At 41.8% G+C, this 22,548-nt stretch overlaps 1 long non-coding RNA gene across 1 annotated transcript in view; it reads right to left on the reverse strand.

Moving 5' to 3' along the window:
* Positions 1-22,321, reverse strand: part of LOC142149895 (uncharacterized) — a 61,111-nt gene extending 38,790 nt beyond the window's left edge. The window contains exons 1-2 of the long non-coding RNA XR_012690908.1: positions 22,222-22,321; positions 13,453-13,518 (exon numbers count right to left, since the gene is read on the reverse strand). This is a non-coding gene — a long non-coding RNA (uncharacterized LOC142149895). The remainder of the gene's footprint in view (positions 1-13,452; positions 13,519-22,221) is intronic.
* Positions 22,322-22,548: the final 227 nt, after the last annotated feature.

Here is a 22,548-nt window from a genome sequence, read left to right on the forward strand (position 1 = left end):
AGGGCGTTACAGTACAATAAGAGCATGTCAATCACGAGCACATGCAGCAGCTTCTGATCAAAGCTCTGGGCAACTCAAAGGTACTTGTTTTTCAGTCATATGTTTTGCTATGTACAGTAAACATTAATAATGTCCTAATAAATGTACTTCATGTTTTGTCATTTATGCCTCTATTATTACCCGGTGACATAAAATAAAAAAAATTCTGTGTGCTCTAAAGAGAATTTATATTCCACATAGGTATTGGATGTATTCTGCAGTGTCCTCTGTAGTAGAACAGAGCAGATCTATACCAGTATTCATCATCACACGCATCTTGACATTCGCTCCTTGTTGAATCTGAGCATACGCAGACCAGAATTACGTGCGTTCTGAAACAAACGAACATTGCGCTCAGTATGGGTCCCTTGATGAATCAGGCCCATTGTGTACGTTAAATGCAGATCTTGCAAGAGACCTTAATTCAGTTTAAGTAGGTTACGTGTATCCTATAATCAATGTCACCAGTGTGACAGTCACTCTGAAAAGCATGATTGTCACATTGTCTCCTTACACCATAAACAATGTATCACATGCCTATTTCAGTGAGGTCAAACAATTTTACTTCATCATCATCATCATCATTTATTTATATACCTACTCTCCTACCCCCCCCCCCCCCCCCCTCCCCTCGTACCTTCAGTGTCAAGCTGATCTACTGTGGGAATTTTAAGGCGACAGCTCCGTTTTTGTATCTACATGTGTTGTAATGTCTACAGAAATAGTGACAGTTTCTCACTCCTTTTAAGAGTAGGTTAAAATGTTAAACAAACGTCTGGAAATTCAATGAATCCCTAAATTGCTTTATCTCAACCATGTTAATACATGTTCTTCTATGTGTTTTAAGTTATATTTAGGGCTTATTTACATTGGTGTGTTCAAGCATAGTCCTTACAAAAAGCAGATCCAATAGTCTTTGGTAATATAAATTATTAATGAATATATACTGCTTTTTACTGACTGATGTGAATGAGTTCACTGTACAGAGCTGCGGAATCAGTGGCGCTATATAAGTAAATGGTGATGCTGATGACATCCCACCATGTGATGCTGATAATAGCGCTGGGATTGTCAATCAGCCAGTCCTGCTGAGAAGGACTCAGCCACAATGCAAACTGCGGAGAAAGGCTTCTACGACTGCCCCTGGCAACCGAGCAGGACATGGAAAGGGAATGGATACAGAGAGGGATGGATGCTGTAATTGCAGAAAAGTTAAAGCCAAGTATGTATAATAGTGCAAAATAATGCTTATATTAGGAAGGTAATTACTATCTATTGTTATAATAAAGTGGACACTTTTTAAAGCACATTGTACGTTAATTACAGTTGTAAAAGGCTTCATCCTGACCATATCCATTACTTTCTAAAGCAATTACGTGGTAACCAGAAAAATACATCCCTCAACCTAGATAATTATAACAAGCGCCTATGTGGCATAGCAGTAACAGAAGCTGGAGAGCGGATACTGGGAGGAAAAAAGTGATTCAATATAATGAACAGCTCTGCCACTTAGACCCAAGAATGTGATCTGTACAGCTACACTGGTAACAGTACAGACCCGTACATGTCTATTTCAGAAGCCTTACTTATATAAACCAACCCTCACCCTGGACATTCCTTCTGAGCCACAAAATGTCACAATTAAGAATCACCTTGTTATAGCCAGTTGCCCAGAGCAAATCTGAGAGCATTTCAATGTAGTTCCTGCCTGCGTAGAATAACAGGAGAGTCATACAGTACAGTGAGCAGGACATCCTGCTGGGACCCTCATAAAAACCTAAGGATAACAAATAAAGGTGAAACTAGGCAATTAGTATAATGCAGAGAGGGGGGCAGCTCCCTTTCAAGTCCAGCTCTGGATACGCCCTTGTGGGAAGCACTTGCCTTTAATGGAAACTTCAAACAATGGCAGCCTATTGAGAGATCTGACTGAGCCCTAGGAATGTTTAACATCTGAAACACAGACCCCAGGCTGGTTTAGGAGTGGGTTCTGTAGTCCAGAGCTGCCTGGTCTTCATCAGTAGGAAATAGGGGGTGGAACTGGCAGAATGTGTTTAATATCACGCCACAAAGCCCCCATCCTATGGATAAGGGGCCTGCTTTCAGGATTAACTAGAGGGGGGGATCAGGTTTATATGAAACAATAGCATAAGACTGCTCACAAGTAATACCACAATGTCTAATTAGTATTTTATCCTAGCCTAATCCTCTTGAATGTTAACTCTCACAAGTTTGTCCCTCTTTACCTCCTATCTCATCCTCTTTGTGATGTTTCCTCTGTTCTAGTTGTGTCTTTTATGTAGTTGTTTTCTCTACTGTCTCTTACATTGATTTTTACTGACTCTATAGTTTTTTTTGCTCCTTACTTTCCTGTACTTCCACTGTTTATTTATTGTTCTTGTGGGACACTGCGGATTCTGTGGCACCATATAAATAAAATAATAATAATAATGATAATAACAGTTATTTGCATATTACACAGCGCTATACACAAACACAGTAATAAAACAAGACTGGGTATTAGCAATCTGACGAAGAAGCAGAAGGGCCATTATGATATTCATTTTAATATCCTGTAATATGTAGGCAGCACAGGTGTTAGCATCGCTGGTTCGCAGAGCTGGGGTCATAGGTTCGATTCCCACCAGGGCCCTACCTGTGTGTAGTTTTTAAGTTCTCACTGTGATTGCATGGGTTTCCTTCAACACTCCAAGCCTAATTAGCTACTGATAAAATTAAGCTTACTGTGTGTGGGTTGAAATATAGATTGTAAGCTCCACAGGGACAGGGACTGATGTCAATTGTTATATATTCTCTGTAAACAGCTGTGTAATATATAGGCACTATATAAATAACTGTTAATACGGGAGTGTAAGTTCCCTGCACATTTTACTAGAAGTGTAGATGAACAAACATCATCATCATCATCACCATGACATCAATACAAGATGTTTACGTGACAGTGTATTTAGGTAATGCATTTTAACATAGTAGTGACTGATGTAACAAGCACGGGCTTTCTATTTCTTTTGTACAGACTGAACAGCCCAAAGCAATAGTGCATGACTATGGAAAAACGTGTAATGAAAATGTCTGATCCGTTGCTATGATTGACAGCATGTTTGTGCACATAGCATTGTGCTCTAAAATAAGTTATAAAGTGTACCCGTTACCTGTGTAACTATTGCCATAGCAGCCCAGATGACGGCCCAGCCATACATTGGCTCTCGTGTCTCCCATGGTTCCCATCAGTCTAGCTGCGATGGGTAGATGGTACAATTTTGGGATGGAACAGATCATAAAGGCTGTGGAGGTCATGTACAAAGTGTATATGGACTGATAAATGTACACATCTAGATCCACACATTCCCTCTGCTCAGTTTAGTTTAGCCTCAAGTATGGCTTAAGTGAATCGTGAACCTGAGGGGACACTAGGTCAGCTTTTACTACATGTGGCAATCACTTTTTCCCACTATTTATTTAAGCTAGGGGGGACCTCTAGGAGTCCTTTGAGACTCAAATAAGTCACCCCTGCTCCCGGTTCCAACAGACCCAATACAAATTAATAGCAGTTACTATTCGATCCATTTCTGCATCTCTGTCATGACGCTTATAAACATCATATTGTGGCAAGGGGCTAAACACCATCATACCAGAAGGAATGACATTAAGGTGGCTGGATCATTAGTGGGTGCTCAGAAACACAAGTTGACTGGTCAGTATTTAGGCTGAATTGTTAAACTAAGGGTAAAATGGGCATTGTTAACTGTCCTAAGCAGAACCCTAATAATAACAAATGTCACTATCCAGTGTTTACCAAGCTGGTGAGTTGCTGTGTAAGTACAGGCACTGAAGGGTTATATGAGGATCTGTACACAGAAGGTTAGATGGTTCAAGATGCCAGGACAAGAGGTTTGTATTACACCCAGAGAGTTCAGTTGACTGACAAGGTATTTGGAGGTGAAACCACTTGGCCTCCCCTGAAGCAATCTGATAGGGACATGACAAACCCACAGTGTCAGGTCCCAAGGAAATCGCCACCTCCCGCACATTCCTGTCACCGGATCGGGCCATGAGCAGGGCAAGATCAGAGTCTCTCACACCTCACTGTCATCAGGACAGGGCCCTGGAGAGGCTGCTGACAGCCAGACTGCTCCAGGGATTCCCCGTTCATGTTCATGATGGGTCCACACACTTGAGTTTGTTGTATCACAACAAGAACCATCTTTACAGCCAGCACACCTCAGGCTACTGTGCTCAGCTTCACCTTCATCTGTCACCTACTTTCAGAGTGCGATGACAACGGCTAATATCCATTCATCTTCAGATATACCGAGAGCAGCACAAAGAAAATCTCTTACGTAAGAATATTACATAACAATGCTAGAACAACACGGAATCCACAGTAATGTCAAAGTGAAAAGCTTTGCAGGCAGGGTGGCGAAGTCAGTAACAGTGTTCAAGGCATCGAGATAGAAGCTTCATACCCGCTCCCACCTCAGCACCCTTGTTCCAGAGGACAGAATACCAAAATCTGGTTACTTTAAAAACAATCAATGTTTAGTTTTAATACGCTTAGTAAAGCAAATGGAATTCTCACCTCTCAGAGATACTTAGGACCCTATTTCTGAATGTTTCCCAAATCATGGCAGTAAGCAGCGACACTTAACGCTGACTGCTAACAGGATTGTCGCCAATGATAACCCTTTTAATGTATAGGCCAAAGCAATAAACAAGTCCTATCACTGGCAAAAACACCAAAAGCGTTGATAAATAAACCCCTTTGCTCAAAAGTTATTGCTATGTATGGTCAAGCAAATAATTTTACCCTTTTCATTATTATTTAGACACAGGGGGCAGTGTTCCACTGGCATGCATACAAGGTATCTCCCGCTAACACAGTAAACCAAAGTAATCCTCATTCACATGTCTAAACTTACAAATTCGTACTCCCCAACATTTCCAATTTCTTCCTGATTTTCTAACTCAGAAAGAGGTGTGGTCTCATGAAAACATGGACATGGGTGGGTCTACCTGGGCTCTGTTTTGAGCATACTTGCCTACTTTGGGCAAGTTCTTTCCGGGAGAGGGGAGTGACTGGAGGGCGGGAGGGGGCGGGGCGTGGCCAAACATGGCATTTTGGCCCCGCCCCCGCGACGGGAATGCTGTTTTGTTGCGGGGGGCGGGGCCAAAATGACACAATTCAATGTGAATCACGTAATTTTGGGACAGCAGTAGCAGTAGCAGTAGCGGGATGCAGGAGATTTGCCTGCTCTCCCAGGAGTCCGTGAGACCGACCTGAATTTCGGGAGTCTCCCGGACATTCCGGGAGAGTTGGCAAGTATGGTTTTGAATGACTCTAGGCGTGGCCGGGGTGGATTTACTGTATCCCGATTTTACTTTTTAAAATGTTCGGAGCTATGCAAATCTATGCAAACCTGACAGGATTTTATGTTTTACTCTGGTTTCAGCCATTTTAGACTCAAATGTGAAGACTGCATAGGAAGAAACGGTGCCTCCCCATAGCAAAGGCCTTATCCCTTAAGCTCTCAAATAAAAAACAACTTGCATGTCAGGGTTATTCTCTAGTATTGACAAAGATCTAACATATGACATAGTGCTACATATAAACAGAAGCTGGAACAGAGTAAGGAGCATCTCGGCCTACGATAACGCCAAATGTAAAGCCAACATGTGAGACATAAGATATGGGCTTTTTTGTGTATATGGCGCTTTTACAGCTGAAGCACTTTTTTTGTGACAGGGAAACGAGGTCCCCAGTCGCTGTAATGTCTCCTTATACAAAATGGTTTCCAATGTGCCGCAGCTATGTAAACAAGTGGTTCAGAAGAGTTTGTGTATGTTAAAGTAAATAATGTGCACTGTTAGCAGTCCCTGTGGACAAACCAACATAAGCTAAAAAGTGAAATTTTCAGTTAGCACTCCTTTAATAATACAAGTATACAAATAAAAAAAAAATTCGATTGGCACATATGTATGTATTTAGTATGGTAAGGTGAAAGTGATCCCTACTTATTAAGATATTATATTTCCCTTTAAAATGCATGCCAGTGGTATAAATGGTGAAGGGCCAGCTATGACCTAAGGACAGTCTGGGTGGGCCAATCAGTTCCTATCTCCTGTCACATCTCTGTTTCTATACAGCATTCCGTGGTTACATAACCATGCCACGCAGATGTCCCCTGCTCAGTATACATTAATGTCTGCTAGCATTCCCACAATGTCCCTTTGTATGTCTACCCAAGTGAAAAAGACGACTGAACTAAACAACACGGCAGCCATTTTACAGTCCTGCTGTGCCTGCATCAGTGTGAATGAGAATTCCAGGCTCCTCTACCTGTGTCGCATTTTCTAACAATGCTTCCTGCAAGGAGCTGAAGGGGTTAAGCCCCAAAAAAAGGCGCTCCCTCCTCATTCACTCCCTCTGGCTTCTTCTATGACAGGTTGGCTAAACCTCAAAACACTGACTTGACAGTTTAATAAGTTAGATGTCTCACTAAGTTAAACAGATGTCACCACTCACTCTGTGCTGTTAAATAGCCCGAGGGGGATAAAACTGAGAGGAATCACAGAAAAACAGCCTGTTTCTGTTGATTAAATGTCGGTGTCATAAATCAGTAAAACAATTCTGTCATTTATCAAAGGGAAGAGCCCTTGTTCCTGAGCCTTTGAAGTGAGAAGGGGCTGTAATTTCCAAGTCATAAAGATACTCAGCTTTCCCATGTGTCAGTGACTGGGACTGACAGCAGATGGGTATCTGAGCCTCACTGTTGACACACCTTTTCTGCTAATATAAGAGCTAGAACAAAAGCAGGTTGTAATATCAGAGGATCATATGCAGGGAGCAGAGCCGTGCACACTGAGGTGCCATGTGGGAAGGGCTTGATGCGGGGATTTATGACATCACAGAAATAGGTTTCACTGCCACCTGGACTTAATGTATCAGTCACAGGGGGATGTTCAATCAACTGTAATAACACTAAGGTTTTATTTTCCTCCAGGAAGAACCTGGTTAGTTCTCGCACCTTTTCCGCATTAACAATGCCATATTTATTCCTATGTCCCAACCCACTGTCTTGGAGCCATCTTGATTTCTCCCTACCTTGCTACCACATTTAGCCCTCTCTCACGCGGGACGTTATTTTAAAGCATTTATTGCAAGTTCTCAAATCGTGTTTAATGCCGACAGTCCATAAGATGACATAAGACAAATGGATCTGTACACACACTTCCTGACACGGATCGCTTGGCTTCAATTTCTAAGTTGCAGCCTCCTGAAGCAATAAACGTCTGATTGCGCCTGCCAATGCGTTTGACCCGTTAATGGTACCGTTATCTGGCTGAATTAAAGATAAGTTCAATCTTATTCATAAATACTCACCAAAACGCGCTGGTTACGACTACAATTTCTATCCCATCATCATCATCAATTTATATAGTGCCACTGATTCCGCAGCACCATACAGAGAACTTTAGAGCTTACAGTCTAAATTCCCTAACATACACACACACACACACACACACACACACACACACACACACACACACACACACACACACACACACAGAGACTAGGGTCAATTTTGAGAGCAGCCAATTAACCTTAACTAGTATGTTTTTTTGGGAGTGTGGGAGGTAACCAGATCACCCGGAGGAAACCCACGCAAACACAGGGAGAACATACAAACTCCACACAGATAAGGCCATGGTCGGGAATTGAACTCATGACCCCAGCGCTGTGAGGCAGAAGTGCTAACCACTGAGCCACCGTGCTGCCCACCTCCAACACTTCTCCAGAAGTGACCCAAACCTAGGTCAACGATGGACAAAATGCTTCAGAGTTCAGGATCTGAAAAACACACAGATTTCCAGTGCCTGTCAGACACAGCTAGAACCGAGTGAGGGAATAAAAGCATTGGTGAGAGCTATAGAAATTACTGCAAGAAAAATAATAAACAGATTATGAAAAATGACATCCAATGCAGCTGTATAGCTTTGTGACGTGTCAAATCTGCCCGTGAAGATTAGCCAGAATGTAGAACAGAACTAAGGAAAAGCATCTAAAACAATAGAACCTTGATACAAACATTTTATCTCCAACTCCTACAATATAAAGTAAATCCGCAATACTTTGCACTCACTACTGCAGCAGCAGATCGGATTCACACTAATGTCCCTCTACCTACAGGTCTTACTTTGTTTGGATATGCTTCCTGATAACACTTGGCATGTTCCCAGCTGTCAGCAGAACATGTACTGAGTTAAGAGCCTTGCTGTCTTCTGCTCTTACTGGCCAATGTTCAAAACCTTCAGCTTATGAGAGCAGATGAGGGACTGATGACATGTTTATAGAATACATAAACATTTCAGAACATACTCACTGTATGTATACATTAAATGTATACATTGTGAAGTTCAGATAAATGTTTTATCAGGGGGATTTATATCCAGTCAGGCACAATGCACATAACACATATAAAACCAGTGCTGCAGACATTAATCCAACACACAGGAATAACACATCCTGTTCATATGATATATATGATTTATATTACTCCCTGCCCTTTTAAACTTCTCATTGGAGCAAAGTTGTGAATCAGAGGACCCTACGTACTGTTCAGGGATAAAAAATTACATGTCAGTTAAATATTACTTTACAGTCAACCTCGCCACATAAAATAGTAGTTTATTCTACATTTTCACGTGTAGACTTTCTGTGCTCTATGTATACGTGCTCTATGTATAGGGCCCTGGACCATGGGTTCCTGCTCTTAAGGCCCTCTCCAAAAAGTGAAGAGTTCCTCTATATCTCGACTTGCAAACCCTCAAAGGTTTGGAGGGCCTTTTTTTTCCCAGGGATCCTCCAAATCTTCACTCAGGGGCCAGGTCCCCTAACCCCAGCTTACAAATAAATAATATGTGCTACCAATGCATATAGATGAGTTTTATGTTGTAACTGTTTATTTTAATAAATACGTATGCATAGATCCCAGTAAAATTCAATTACTATAAAATGCAATATAAAATTGTAAAGTGTTTTAAAAGTGATTCCTGTGCAAATTCAGTTGATAGTCTTTAAATCAAAAGCGGCCACAGATCAAATTCCAGATTAAGTCCTAATGGTGCCAGAGTTTTTAATTTATAAATGTATTCTGTTTCTACTTTAGACATGGTAGAGTTGTAATTGCCACCCCTCCAATTTTTCGGTACAAGTTTTATACCTAGAAATTTCAATCCTGTATATAAATGAGTGGCTGCTCAGTCCAGCCTTTCAACAAAAAATAAATAACAATAAATACATTTTCTTGATCAGCCGGCCAAAGAATTGTGATGATGACATGAGTAGAGTGTTTCGACTGAGCATTCCGCTCTTGTGACATCCAACTCCTGGAAACTCTTGAGTGCGGCTTTCACTCAAACTTCCCTAGTCCCACCGATTTCAACCAGGGCTGTGAAAGAAACGGAGAAACCTCAGGAAAAATTGCTCCTCAGGCTGTAAAGCATCTCTGCTTTCTGGCCAGAGGACTGCGTGGCAATGCTTCACCGCCATGGAGTATGGGTAAAGACCGATCTGCACTATCTAAGCTAAATACAAAAGATCAGCAATATTCACAAGTGGTCACAGTGTGCTGACCCAGTGCTCTGAGTATATTGATGGTCCACGCTTACTCCACATTCTAACTAGTAATTCTGTGCAGTGATACTATCCTCATTACCTTTCTTGCTATTACAATTGTTAAACTGAACTGGAGACAGTTAATTCAAGATATCCTGATAAGGAGTTTACTAAATTATACTGCAACATATTTTAAGTATACCTATAAATATATCTTTACACAAGATATGAAAGGAAAGGATGGTCTGGTCTAGCATATACTGGCACGTACACAGCGCCCGACACAAACAGTGACACACCATAGATACGGACATACCTATACAGTTCATACAGGCATATAGTGTGCATCACATTAACCTGTATTGTGGCAGGCACTTCGGGTGCTGGAATGCATAGATACTGTATAGAATTCCAGGACCATATACGTAGCTCTGTACACTAGCTCAGCTGATTATCTCTCATTATCTCTGTACAAGAAGGCAAAGGAATAAGCATGAAGGTCTAGTGGCCTATAGGAAGGAAATGACAGGACTGTAGACTGTAATATCCCATTCTTCTTGTTTAAAAAACATATAATCCGTCTGACTTGATTTTTAGACATGTATGGAATAAGAAAACAACAAATCAACCGGCTCCAAAAATGTATCTGTTTTAGTTATGTGTTGTTAGAATTTGCAGAGGGCTTCATATTACCCTTCAACCTCAGAAACATTGTTCCCATTCTAGTATTAATCAGGGGTTGTGTGCAGGACATAGAAAACTCATATGACCAGCATATGGCGGCTGGTTGTTTTAGGTGAACAAAACACCTGTCAGAGACTGAAGTGGTAATGACAGGCCTGAGTGAGTGGCATTAAGGTTAACACCTGCATTAGTGTCTCCTCTTTTGAAGGTCAATGGTGGCAGTTTAAATAGTGCTGGGTGAGACAAACTTCAATCAAGTGCTGCTGGCTGTGCTCTTCTGCTAAACTTCTCACCAGTCATCCATGTAATTAAAATAACTCAAGGGATTTTCTCTCTCTGGTTTTTCCAGGGAGTGGAGAGGTGATGTGATGGATAACTTCTTTCTTTCAAGTTTTCCCTTCCTGACATACAAAGAAAGTGAAGATTTCCATATCTAGCATGGTTGCTAGAGAGACAGAACCCCCATAAACTCTATACAGCAGCCACAAAGGATCCTTCTACTAATATAGTGTTATCTAGATGTACTGTTTATCAGTGGTCAATTTGTAGATAAGAAAGAAATGGAATTCAAAAACTTATGACATATACTGGGAGGACATTAACAATTATCTCTAAACATTAAAAACTGTGGACGCAAGACCATGATTCGCTGAAGCAGGGAGGCTGGGCCAGGATGACACGATTCAATCTGAATTGCGTCATCAAGCTTCATCCCCATTGGGTGGGATGCAGGAGGGTGCACTTGTCCCCTAGAAATGCAGAAGTCTCCTGGACATTTCTCATGTTCAATGTACATTAGGCTTTACCTTTATCTGACCCGTAAAACACAAATGCCAGGGTGCAAATTTTATAACTTCATACTTGTAAGTGAATGGAGACATAAAAATATACCTTTAAATGTACTTGGTGCCTACTCTGTTGCGATCATAAACTTGCAACTCACTCATACCGGACTATAAAACATTACAATAGTCAAAGGGAAATGTCCACCCACACATCCCGTTACCCCAACTTGCAGGATTGTGAGGAGTGCAATGCCAAGGACACCTGCGGTATGAGCATACTCATTCTTTTCCCCTCACGCTGTAATAGGTCTTATCAGTCAATAGCAGGAGGAGGAGATGTAAACATCGCCATTTTCTTTTCTAACACAGGTGCTGAGAGCACACAGCCAGTGTCTTATCCATACTGGCCTACTTTAGTAATATCTGCTCCGGGAGATGGGGAGGGAGGGGCATTTGTGGGCGGGGCTCAGAAAATCTCATTATTTGGCCCACCCCTTTACATGGCAACACATTTCCCGGCCTGTTACAGCAGGGGGAGGGGCCACGATGACGCGCGAATCGCATCACTGAGCCCTGCCCCTCGCCAATTTACTAATGAAGTTGCTGGGAACCGGGAGGTAGCCCTGCTCTCCTGGGAGGACTGCCAGAAACTCGTGAATCTCCCAGGCATTCCGGGAGAGTAGACAACTATGGTCTTATCAGCGCCTGATCAGAAAGGGCCACAGAACTATTTGACTTTAAAATCTCCAGCGCTGTCGACGTGGGTAGGAGTGCAATGAGAATGGGTTCTCCCAAGCTGCACAGATCCCATGCATGGGTGAGGGGGACTAAAGACTAAAAACATTACCGTGTAAAATTTCTATTTTCTAGCCAATAGTTATGAATTATTATGCGTTTCAATGTTATGTATGTTGCAAAACTTAATATGACAACCTTTCCTAACCTTATAATAGTTACTTTGCATACTACAAGATTTAATTCCGTCAAACACTTGTATTCATATATTTCCCAGGTGCACTACCATTTATTTGTTCCTATTTTATAAAGTTTTAAATGAACTATTAAGCATTTACTGTACATTTAAAATATGATACGTTGTAAAAACAAATGAGACATTGAGCCCGATTCATCAAGGGATGTACACGACAATTTTGTGCGTACAGTCCGCAAAATTACTCTACGTATGTCCAGAACCGGATCACATGCCACTGAACGCAGCCAGTTTGGATTCATCATCGAGCACAAAGAACAGGACACGATATAGGCTTTGGCTGTAGTCAATGTACAGTACTACTAGTAGAATTAGTACTGTTGTGGCAGCACGGTGGGATAGTGGTTAGCACTTCTGCCTCACAGCGCTGGGGTCATGAGTTCAATTCCCACCATGACCATGGCCTTATCTGTGAGGAGTTTGTATGTTCTCCCCATGTTTGCATGGGTTTCCTCCAGGTGCTCCAGTTTCCTCCCACACTTCAAAAACATACTAGTAGGTTAATTGGCTGCTATCAAAAATTGACCCTGGTCTCTCTCTCTGTCTGTCTGTGTGTGTGTGTATGTTAGGGAATTTAGACTGTAATCTCCAATGGGGCAGGGACTGATGTGAATGAGTTCTCTGTACAGCTCTGCGGAATCAGTGGTGCTATATAAATAAATGGCGATGGTGATGATAAGAACAATAAGCAGCATCTGATTCAAGCTCTGGACATCTCTCAGGTACTTGTTTTCCAGCCGTATCTCTTGCTCCAGCTACAGGTCTGGTCTAAGTGCCGATTACTAGTGATGACGACTTAGTATGCATGCTATTACATGTGTTTGCAATCAGTAGCAAGTGTAAAAATGTATTTTATGTACAGTAGACATTCATAACATACTAATAAATGTATTTCATGGAAAAAAAACAATAACCTTTTTTTATTTTTTAAAGTCTTATCATTAATGCCTATATTATTAACAGGTTCCACTATTTGAATATTTTTTATTCTATGTGTTCTTTTGTGATTTTAAAATCCACATATGTATTTGAAGTATCCTGCAGTGTCTTGTCTAGTATCACCACAGATATCTCCTGAATTCGGGTGTACGGATTGTGCTCAGTATTCGTGCATTAATAAATCAGGCCCATTGAGTGTTATTTACTAAAATTACATTTAGCTGCATACATCAACTAAACTATAGCAAGCAATTGTACCTTTTGTTTGCACTAGATGAATTATGTTTTGTTGATTTTTTTTCATGTGATTGCAGCTTTAGAGGGAACTATTTTCTTCTAATGTTATGGTCAAAGTGACCTGGGCAAGACATACTCACCTGACTGAATGGTTAATGTCACTTTGGTACATTATTTGCTGGGTATCACATTCATTCACATCCTCACTGAAGAATAGAAAATAAAGTTCATATTTCTGATTCAAGCGGATAACATAATCATTTAAGTCATTTCTTTGCTGTTGCTTACAAGTTAAGCAAAACATTCATAAATCTAAAAAAAGTGTATAAAATAATAATGATAATAATAATAATAAAAAATATTATTAATCACTGCATTAGTTGGTATATTATACTTTGTAAAAAAAAAAAGAGGATAATAGTGACTCCTTTTATGGTTCCTGATAGTAACATTATGTTACTATGTTTGCATCACTGGCCATGAAATAATTAAAATACACAAATGGCCTGAAAGTCCTTGTGCTGTACAATCACTGTATATATAAAGGCACGCACAGTACACTCTTGTGCTTCCTCCCTCCACTCCCCTCCACCCGCTGCTGTTGCTAAGGGTATAAGATTTGGTTTTAATAACAGTTAGTTCAAACAATGTAAATTTACTGCCGCTAGAAACTGGTTCAGAAAACATGTCCAACGCAACTATCATTTCTCAACCACACCAGCTGTTTTCGCTCAGCTCCTACCTGACAGGGTGCTTTGGAAATAGCAATCAGTGTATTTATAAGAAGGGACGGGCCCATAAATATGTCAGGCTGGAATATATACGGCCCCATATTTCACCATTTTCTATTTTAAAGTTGTGAGTTACGGCTTTAGAAAGGCTGCCCATTAAATGTGCGGATGATGGATATTCTGCATTGCTGTGCGTGTGTGTTTATCACCAAGACAATAAAAGGACACTAACACACACGCTAGCACTTACACACACTAAAAGCAATGCTCTTCAGCACACATACACAACACAAAGCACAAAAACCAAAAAAGTACACACCAACATACACGTATAAATACATAAAATACACTACACAATAATATTAATACAAAACTGCAAATGTACTGTAAGATAAAACTAAAGCACAAGTACAAATAACACAACAATCTTTGTTTGAAACAATAAAGCATAAGATCGGTACAATTACAAATGTGTGTGCCAAGTTGCTAAAGATCAAACAGTTGTCTTATTTACATAATGCCAACATCGGTGGTGATTTAGAGCTGAATGTGAAAAACGCCCGTTTACGTATGCGGAAATATGCATCTGCCTCTTGCGCTTCCTTGTTTCTATTTAGTGTTACAGGCAGTGGTATAACCGGCGGTAACCCCTGCTGGCAGTAAAATTTGCCGGCTTTCGTCAGCGATAGCTCCCGCGCACGCTGTAAGGACCGCGGCACTTTATGTGCCAACATAATATTTGTTCTGTCTTCCCCATCTCAGGATGGAGATACCAGAAGAAAATCATAGAATAAAGTCTTTGAAGAAAACATTTTTTCTGTTTATAGATTTACATTTTTTAATATATTTATCTATTTTTTTAAAAAAAATAAAAAAATCCAACAAATGGAGCTGAGACCCGAATCTGGGCCTTCAGTTCCATTGCCCATGATTGAATCGGCTAGACGGCTCACACATGTGCATATTGTCTGGAGCGACAGTATTGTCCAGGTGCCTCAGGGAGATTTGATTGATAAACTGAGGAGATAAAAAAATCATACTTATTGCTGCATTTTGATAAACCCTAAGAGGCATCTTAGAAAGCATGCTTAACTGGCACCTCCATACCCGTAATGTACTGCACTTGCACAGGAGCGCCTTGACCCACCTCTCAAAGGACAAGTGCAGAGATACATGGAGATCAAATACTGGTGCAAGTTGTGTGTATGTGTAGTGCAACCAATTTTTTTGGGACACACAAAATTAGTGCTCACATAGTGATAGTTCCATACTTGCCAACTCTCCCGGGATGTTCGGGAGACTCCCGAAATTCAGGTCAGTCTCACGGACTCCCGGGAGAGCTGGCGATTCTCTCGCAACTGGCCCATCGGCCAACTTCAATAAAATTAGAGCCAGAATGTACGGTGGGAGGGTGCGGGGCTTCGTGATTCGTGTCATTTTGGCCCTGCCCACAGTAATGTAATGCTTGTTTGGGGTCCTTTTACACTGTAAAAAGACCCAAAACAGGCATTACGTCATGGAGCGGGGCCAAAGTGATGCGAATCGTGAAGCCCGCCCCCTCCACCCATACACCCCTCCTGCCCTCCAGGATCTCCCGGACCTGGCCAACATAAGGTTGGCAAGTATGGTCTGTTCTAATAGGAGAAACAATAGTTTATTCTATTATAATAGAACTCTGTTGGACTCCAAGAGCCGGGTGGCAAGTAAAAACAGTCGGGTGAAGCACCCGGGAAATAGGAGCTTGGGAGAACACTGATGCCGGGATGCTCCAGAAGCCCTGGCAAAGGCACCCCTACTTCACAAAGATTTTTTACTATTCACCAGCAGCCTAACGCTGCCGGCGAATTGAGGAAGTGCTATGCGCATGTGCATAGCACTTCTACGGGTGAGGGATCTAACGAAGCTGGAGAAGCTTCAGCTGGATCCTATTATAAAAATAACAGGTAATCTCATCTCAGGATGGCATTACATTGCTGCGAAAACCTTTGCTTAATGAATTGATTAGTGCTGCGGTAAGCTCCGCTAATGGGGTTCTCTGGTGCTAGCTGTTTCTTAAATAGCAAAAAGCAGTAAATACAATAACATACAAAACAATGGATGTGCAGTCTGATTGACTGTAATGCATGACACATGCCTTCTCTGTGGCAGAACTTAATAGGAAGTGATAGATAAAGACAATCTAGGTTTAACTGCTGAAATTCTGCCTAGGCACATTGAAAGACGGTCTAGAGTTCCAGCAGCTAGGTCTAGAAGCATATAATATGATGACTTACAATGAGAAGCAACAGTGACTAAGGGACATCCAAGTAATCTAAAGACCACGCACCAAACAAGAAGGTCACAAGATTCTCATTAGCAAGTAAGCACAATACAAATCTTCATTCAGGTTTCATCGTGCTAAACTCAGTAACTGCTAAACCCAACAGGTTTTGTGTGCTCCTCAGAATATGCAAACTATCTGAGTTGAATTGCTTTTAGAATTTTCCCCTTGGGAATACTAACACTTTGTACTTAATTTGGAATTCTTTTTAATAATCACCCTGACCAGATAGCTCTGCTGGTTGTCATCAGCCTGATCAGATGACGCACAAGGGAGGAGAACGTCCTAGCTCGCTACGGGCACTTTTGCTTTGGTGGAAGGTTAGTTAAGGACTGATGGTGTTTTGTAACATCGGTAAAAGAAGGCTGGGGCTCACGGACACATCAGTCACAAATGTATATTTGCTGCACAGGAGATTGTAAGGTCTTATGGGGCAGTGACCTCTTTCCTATTTAATTCTAAGGATTTAAGTTACTGTACCTCCCAGTTTGTCATTTATGCTGTAAATGTAATGTACACAATAATGTACATTTTGTGAGGAGACATAAGTAAACCTATGGCGATACGTGCTGTATTTTGCATTGAATTGCACTGTGCATGCCCAGAAATGGACTATACGCCAATGAAAGCAAGTGTGTGCAATTCATCTTCGAGCACAAAGGACACTTCTAAAAGCCTACGAGTTCATGGGCAGAACTAGGAGGGGAATGGGCGTAAGCACATGGTCAATGTGCAGGAAGGGCATGCCAAGCTTGAGCACGCCTTGTAGCGTCCGATTCAAGCTTTGGGCATCTCAAAGGTACGAGTTTTTCAATCGTATCACTTGCATCAGCTACAGGTCAGATGTAAGTGATAGAGATGATAGTTGCATATTCATGCTAGAACATGTGTTTGCCATCAGCAGCAACTGTAAAAAATTATTTTAGGTATAGTAGACATTGATAACACCCTGATAAATGTATTTAATGGAAAAAATAAATAAATATAAACCTTTTTATTTTATTTAATATCATATTTAATTAGTGACTATATTATAACAGGTGACAATAATGGAATACTTTTTTTTTTGTTCTTGCTGGGACTTTATATTCCACAAATTCCACTGAACGTGTCCAGCAGTGTGTTGTGTCTGTCTGCAAACAGCAAGTGCCATATATGCAGAGTGCACCTCCACCCGTATGCAACAAGAGACGTTTCTTCAGATCCGCTTTTTGTTGAATATGGACGTGCGTTTGCCAGATTTACATGCTTTTATGAAAAAAACATATAATATGTTCGTTTAATGAATCAGGCCCACGGTGCGTGCATACTTATTAATAGACATACCAGTGCATGATTTACTTATTTTATATGCTGCCATTAGTAGAGCCAGTAGTAGTACTGTCCCACATCATCTGACATGACACAAATGTGCACTGCTGATGTCTACTGACTGTTGAGACAAGTTACAGGTCAGTGGCGCAACCCCCACATCATGTGAATCACCAGGGGGAACGGTGCATGTGAGAATTCAGAGTTAGCATGTGGTCAGGTTCATGCCCCTTCAAGTTAGCCTTAACAATGTGATAGCTAGTATACAGTGAGTTACAGCAAGAGAAAACTGCAAGCGTAGAAGTGATCCGTCAAGAGACAGCTTGACAGTCTCTAGGGAGAGAGTGTTAGCTCTTGTGACCATCTGTTAGAACCACTTTCCTTATGTGTACTCCAACAAAGAACTACGGAGGAGAAAGGAAAAAGGTGTTGTAATAAAGTTCTGCATCTATTCAATCATGAGAGATGGTCTCGTCCTTTCCTATTAACAAATATGAGTGTACTACGCTACTACACCGGTATGCTCAATACCTAACTTATTACTAAACTTGCACATGCATGAGCACCTGTTCACTTTACTGCCATGAGAGGTTGAGATGAGGAGAACTGCGCTAGTCTGAAAGTGACTGATCTAGAGGTAGGTACCATGGGGCACCTACACCAGGCTACCAGTAAATGGGGTGGGGGTGTCAATTAAAATAGCAACTTCTACATTAATTCTACATTACAATAAAATGTCCAATGAGCTCAATTTACAAATTGGGAGGGGGCTTGCTTTACAGATCAGGCTCATGAGTTTTGACTTTTGGAGCCACGTGCAAAAACAAAATTTATTTTTGCAGTACCAGATTAGTTAAATGAGATAAACAGGTTGTATCCTCTCTGGAAATCACTAGGTGCACTCTGACTAATGTAATATAAACATTCCAACACACTGCAGTGACACATATAACAATGACACACTCAGTGTCTGCAATCTCATTATTAATCATCATCATCATCATTTATTTATATAGCGCCACTAATTTCGCAGCGCTGTACAGAGAACTCATTCACATCAGTCCCTGTCCCATTTTAGCTTACAGTCTAAATTCCCTAATATAGACACACACACAGACACAGGCAGACAAACAGAGAGGGAAAAACTAGGGTCAATTTTGATAGCAGCCAATTAATCTACCAGTATGTTTTTGGAGTGTAGGAGGAAACCGGAGCACCCGGAGGAAACCCAAGCAAACACAGGGAGAACATACAAACTCCACACAGATAAGGGCATGGTCGGGAATCGAACTCATGACCCCAGTGCTGTGAGGAGGCAGAAGTGCTAACCTAAACGCCATTGTGCTACCCACACATAAAAGAGGCTAAACCATACTTGCCTACTCTCCTGGAATTTCCAGGAGGCTCCCAAATTTCAGGGAGTCTTCCTAGAGTTACGGAATAGGCAAACTCCCGGATCCTTGTGGAGTTGGGGTTTAATGATACGATTGCGATGTTAAGCCATCTCCCAGAGGGAAGGTTTTCAAAGTAGGCAAATATGGGCTAATCCAAGCGGAATCTGTTATTTGAACACTGAAGTGACGTTTTCCATCCTTCCAAAATACCACTTTTCAGATTTATCCGAAGACCCACAACGTTAGGTGCAGATTGATTTTCTGGGAGCAGGATGCACCTTGAAATGCACATAAAGAAGCAGTGCTGGTCTGCATTTTTTCCGTTTGTGAATGAGCTTTCTAGAGTCGATTTTAGCCAAAGTTAACCAAAGAGAATATATCAAGGTAGGGCCCACTGCACAGCATTAGTACCCTCAATGCCCAGCATAAGTGGCTGGGTGCCCATCTGGTGCCTATTGTAGGTACTGAAGCACCATCCTTGCCAGCACCACCAACATCGACCACACTTCTACCACCTACCTATTTCCTTCAGCCCACAATGCTGAAGGGAATCAATGGTTGGGGTTCGCAGAATTATTTAAAAACTGCAATAAACTAGGCACGGTGAGCAGAAAATCATAGGTACCAGAAGTCTGGACATATCCATTAAACTTTTTAACAAATGACAAGTCTGACATTTAAGAGAATGAACTATATTTATAACCCTGCTCTCAAGACGTCAAGCTTATGATGATCCCTGTGACGACCATTGTTGGTATATATAATTAAAGTGCTGTGACAACACAGAATAAATAGAAACCTATAGGCCCATTCACATGGACGGCCTATAGTAGCAACCGTGGCATCAAGATGCACCTAGCCTAAGGCCTCTTAGTAAATCTGCCATAACTTGTCAGACATAATATATACAGCTAAATGGCAGCCTACATTCATACATTCAAGCTATAAATCAGCTGCTAAGAATGGTAGAACAGGTTACATTGTTAAGGACTTCTATTACCCTCACAGTGTGTGTTATGAGCTTAATACTTGCATGCCATCAATTAACCCTGCATCCCCTGCTGCTGAAGGGAATGTGTAACCCCTTCAGCAACAAACAGGATGCCACTAGTTACGTAGTCACAGCCCAGATCCAGGCGCCTGTAATCCAGCACAGGGTTTGTTTTTACAAGAGAGGTGCTGTCAGGGTGAGGGGGTGTACTGTAAGATTAATGATGTGGGCGTATAAGCGACTCATAATGGTTTGTTTGATGTGACAAGTCGGATAGCGGCTGATTTATGTCACAGGCAGATAGGTATTTAATTGTGCACCTTTTGGCACCAGTTCAAAGTGAGCTGTTCTTGCCCCTACCCCCCTCCTCTTCTGTACTACTCCAGCTATGAAACCTTTAAGGCTTCTGACTGACAGATGGACTCATATTTTTTATATCATCTCCAGCAGGGGTGGAACCTACCTCACTGTATGTTTACATGCAATAAGGTTTTTTACAATGTTGTACAGAATGCATCTCTCCAGAAGCCAAGAACCTCAATTACAGGCCAATTAAACTAAAGCTAAACCTCAATCAAAATGACTACCAATATTTTCATACTAAGAGACTTGAAACATTTTCAGGAATAGGTACATAGTTCTCCAGCTGTGATGGAAACAGAACTTCCAGCCCGCGCCAGTGCTGCTAAGGGGCAGAGAATGCCGGGAGTCGTGGTTTGCACAACAGCTGGAGAGCCAGAGGTTACCTAAACCTGGGGATTACGTGAGAAAGTAATATATTCCATATGTCCTTCGCTGGCTTGTAAACTACATAGCCATTATTTTATTTTTAAGAAGCATCAACTATCACTAACCCCCCTAAAAAACAAGATGTTGAAGTAATCGGAATCCCCAGATAAGCTGCCTTCACTGACAATTATGTATTCCATCAGAAAATACTTACAAATTGAATGAAGCATGTGGGAATGGCCTGTTTAGCGCATACACTCATGAATACCTGCATTGGCACGCACATCAGTGTCAGGTGCGTGCAGCGCCAGCTCACCGGGCGTACATATCGCCAAAGCCGTAACTAGAAATGTTAGTGCCTGGGGCAAAAAGGAAATGTGCGGCCACTCCCCCCAAACACTCAATTGTTATCAAATCAATCTAAAATATCCTTATCCTGCATATTTGCGCCCTGGACAGCTGCCACCCTCGCACAGCCCTAGTCACGGCCCAGCATATCCCATACTCAACCTTTTTGAAGCTGGCATCCGGGAGATTCGGGGAGGAGGTTGGTGTGTGGGGCAGTGCTTGGCAAAATACGTCATTTAGGCCCCGCCCCTGCTATGAAATGACGAAATTGTGTCATTAAGTTCCGCACCCATAAAGATCCAAGTTTGCCTACTCTTCCGGGAGTCCGTGAGGACTCCCCAAAATTCAGGAGCCTCCTGGAAATTCAGGGAGAGTAGGCAAGTATGGCATATCTCCATATACAAAATTCAATACACGCGATTTGTGATGTTGTCCACCTTTGCCCCACTCACTTGCTGGGACATATTGTGTCATCAAGCTACACCCACATCTGTTTTCATAATTTCTCCTGAAGGAAGGTATGACATACATGCCAACTTTCAAAACTTCTGCCCCGGGATCAAGTCATGTGACAGGGGGTAGGAGGGGGCGTGGTGACGTTGTCGCATCATAATAGCCCCGCCCCCACTATAAAATGCCCCGAAATTCACAGCATTGAATAGCAGGGGTGGGGCTTAATGACACAAATAAGCCCCATCCAGAGCCGTAACTTAGAATTTTAGAGCCCTGGGCGAGAAAGGCAAATGCCGCCTCCCTAGCCCTCAATTTTAACCAAGTTAACCTAAAATATTCCTAAATTGCGCCCCCCCTTCAGCGTTGCGCCCTGGGCATTCGCCCCTGTCGCACAGCCCTAGTTACGGCCCTGGCCTCTCCCCACCATTCAATTCTGCAAATTCAGGAGGTTTGCCTACCCTTCCAAGAGTCCGGGAGGACTCCCCAAAATTCGGGAGCATCCCAGGAATTCCTGGAGAGTAAGCAAGTATGAGGTATAAAAAGTCGGTAAATATAATCTATGATAAAGCTAATATTTGTCCAAGAAATATGTCTGTTTTGTTTTTTGGGATTATTGTGAACCAAGAAATTACCTGTTATATGAGTGTCTGTGAATCTCAGTAGCAGTTTTCTAGTTTTGCAAGTTTTCAAAATGTTGTTCCAGCAAGGACAGGGCAGCTCACATTGATATCACTGCACCATGTACTATGAATGTGGCAATAAACTACAACTCACATAAGTCATTGCAAAAATGCAACCAATAGCAAGTCTGCATATAACAGCTGTCCCTCCCTGTGACATCATCATCAAGCTGCAGGCAGCATGGTTCATGCTCAGAGTGGGCAATCCTAAAGCTACATAGTAGTGTCTGTTACCTATAGGTACCAAACTAAACCAAATAACTCTGCAGGAGGTTGGGC

The sequence above is a fragment of the Mixophyes fleayi genome, chromosome 4, assembly GCF_038048845.1.
Source record: "Mixophyes fleayi isolate aMixFle1 chromosome 4, aMixFle1.hap1, whole genome shotgun sequence".
In the NCBI taxonomy this organism is placed as follows: domain Eukaryota; kingdom Metazoa; phylum Chordata; class Amphibia; order Anura; family Limnodynastidae; genus Mixophyes; species Mixophyes fleayi.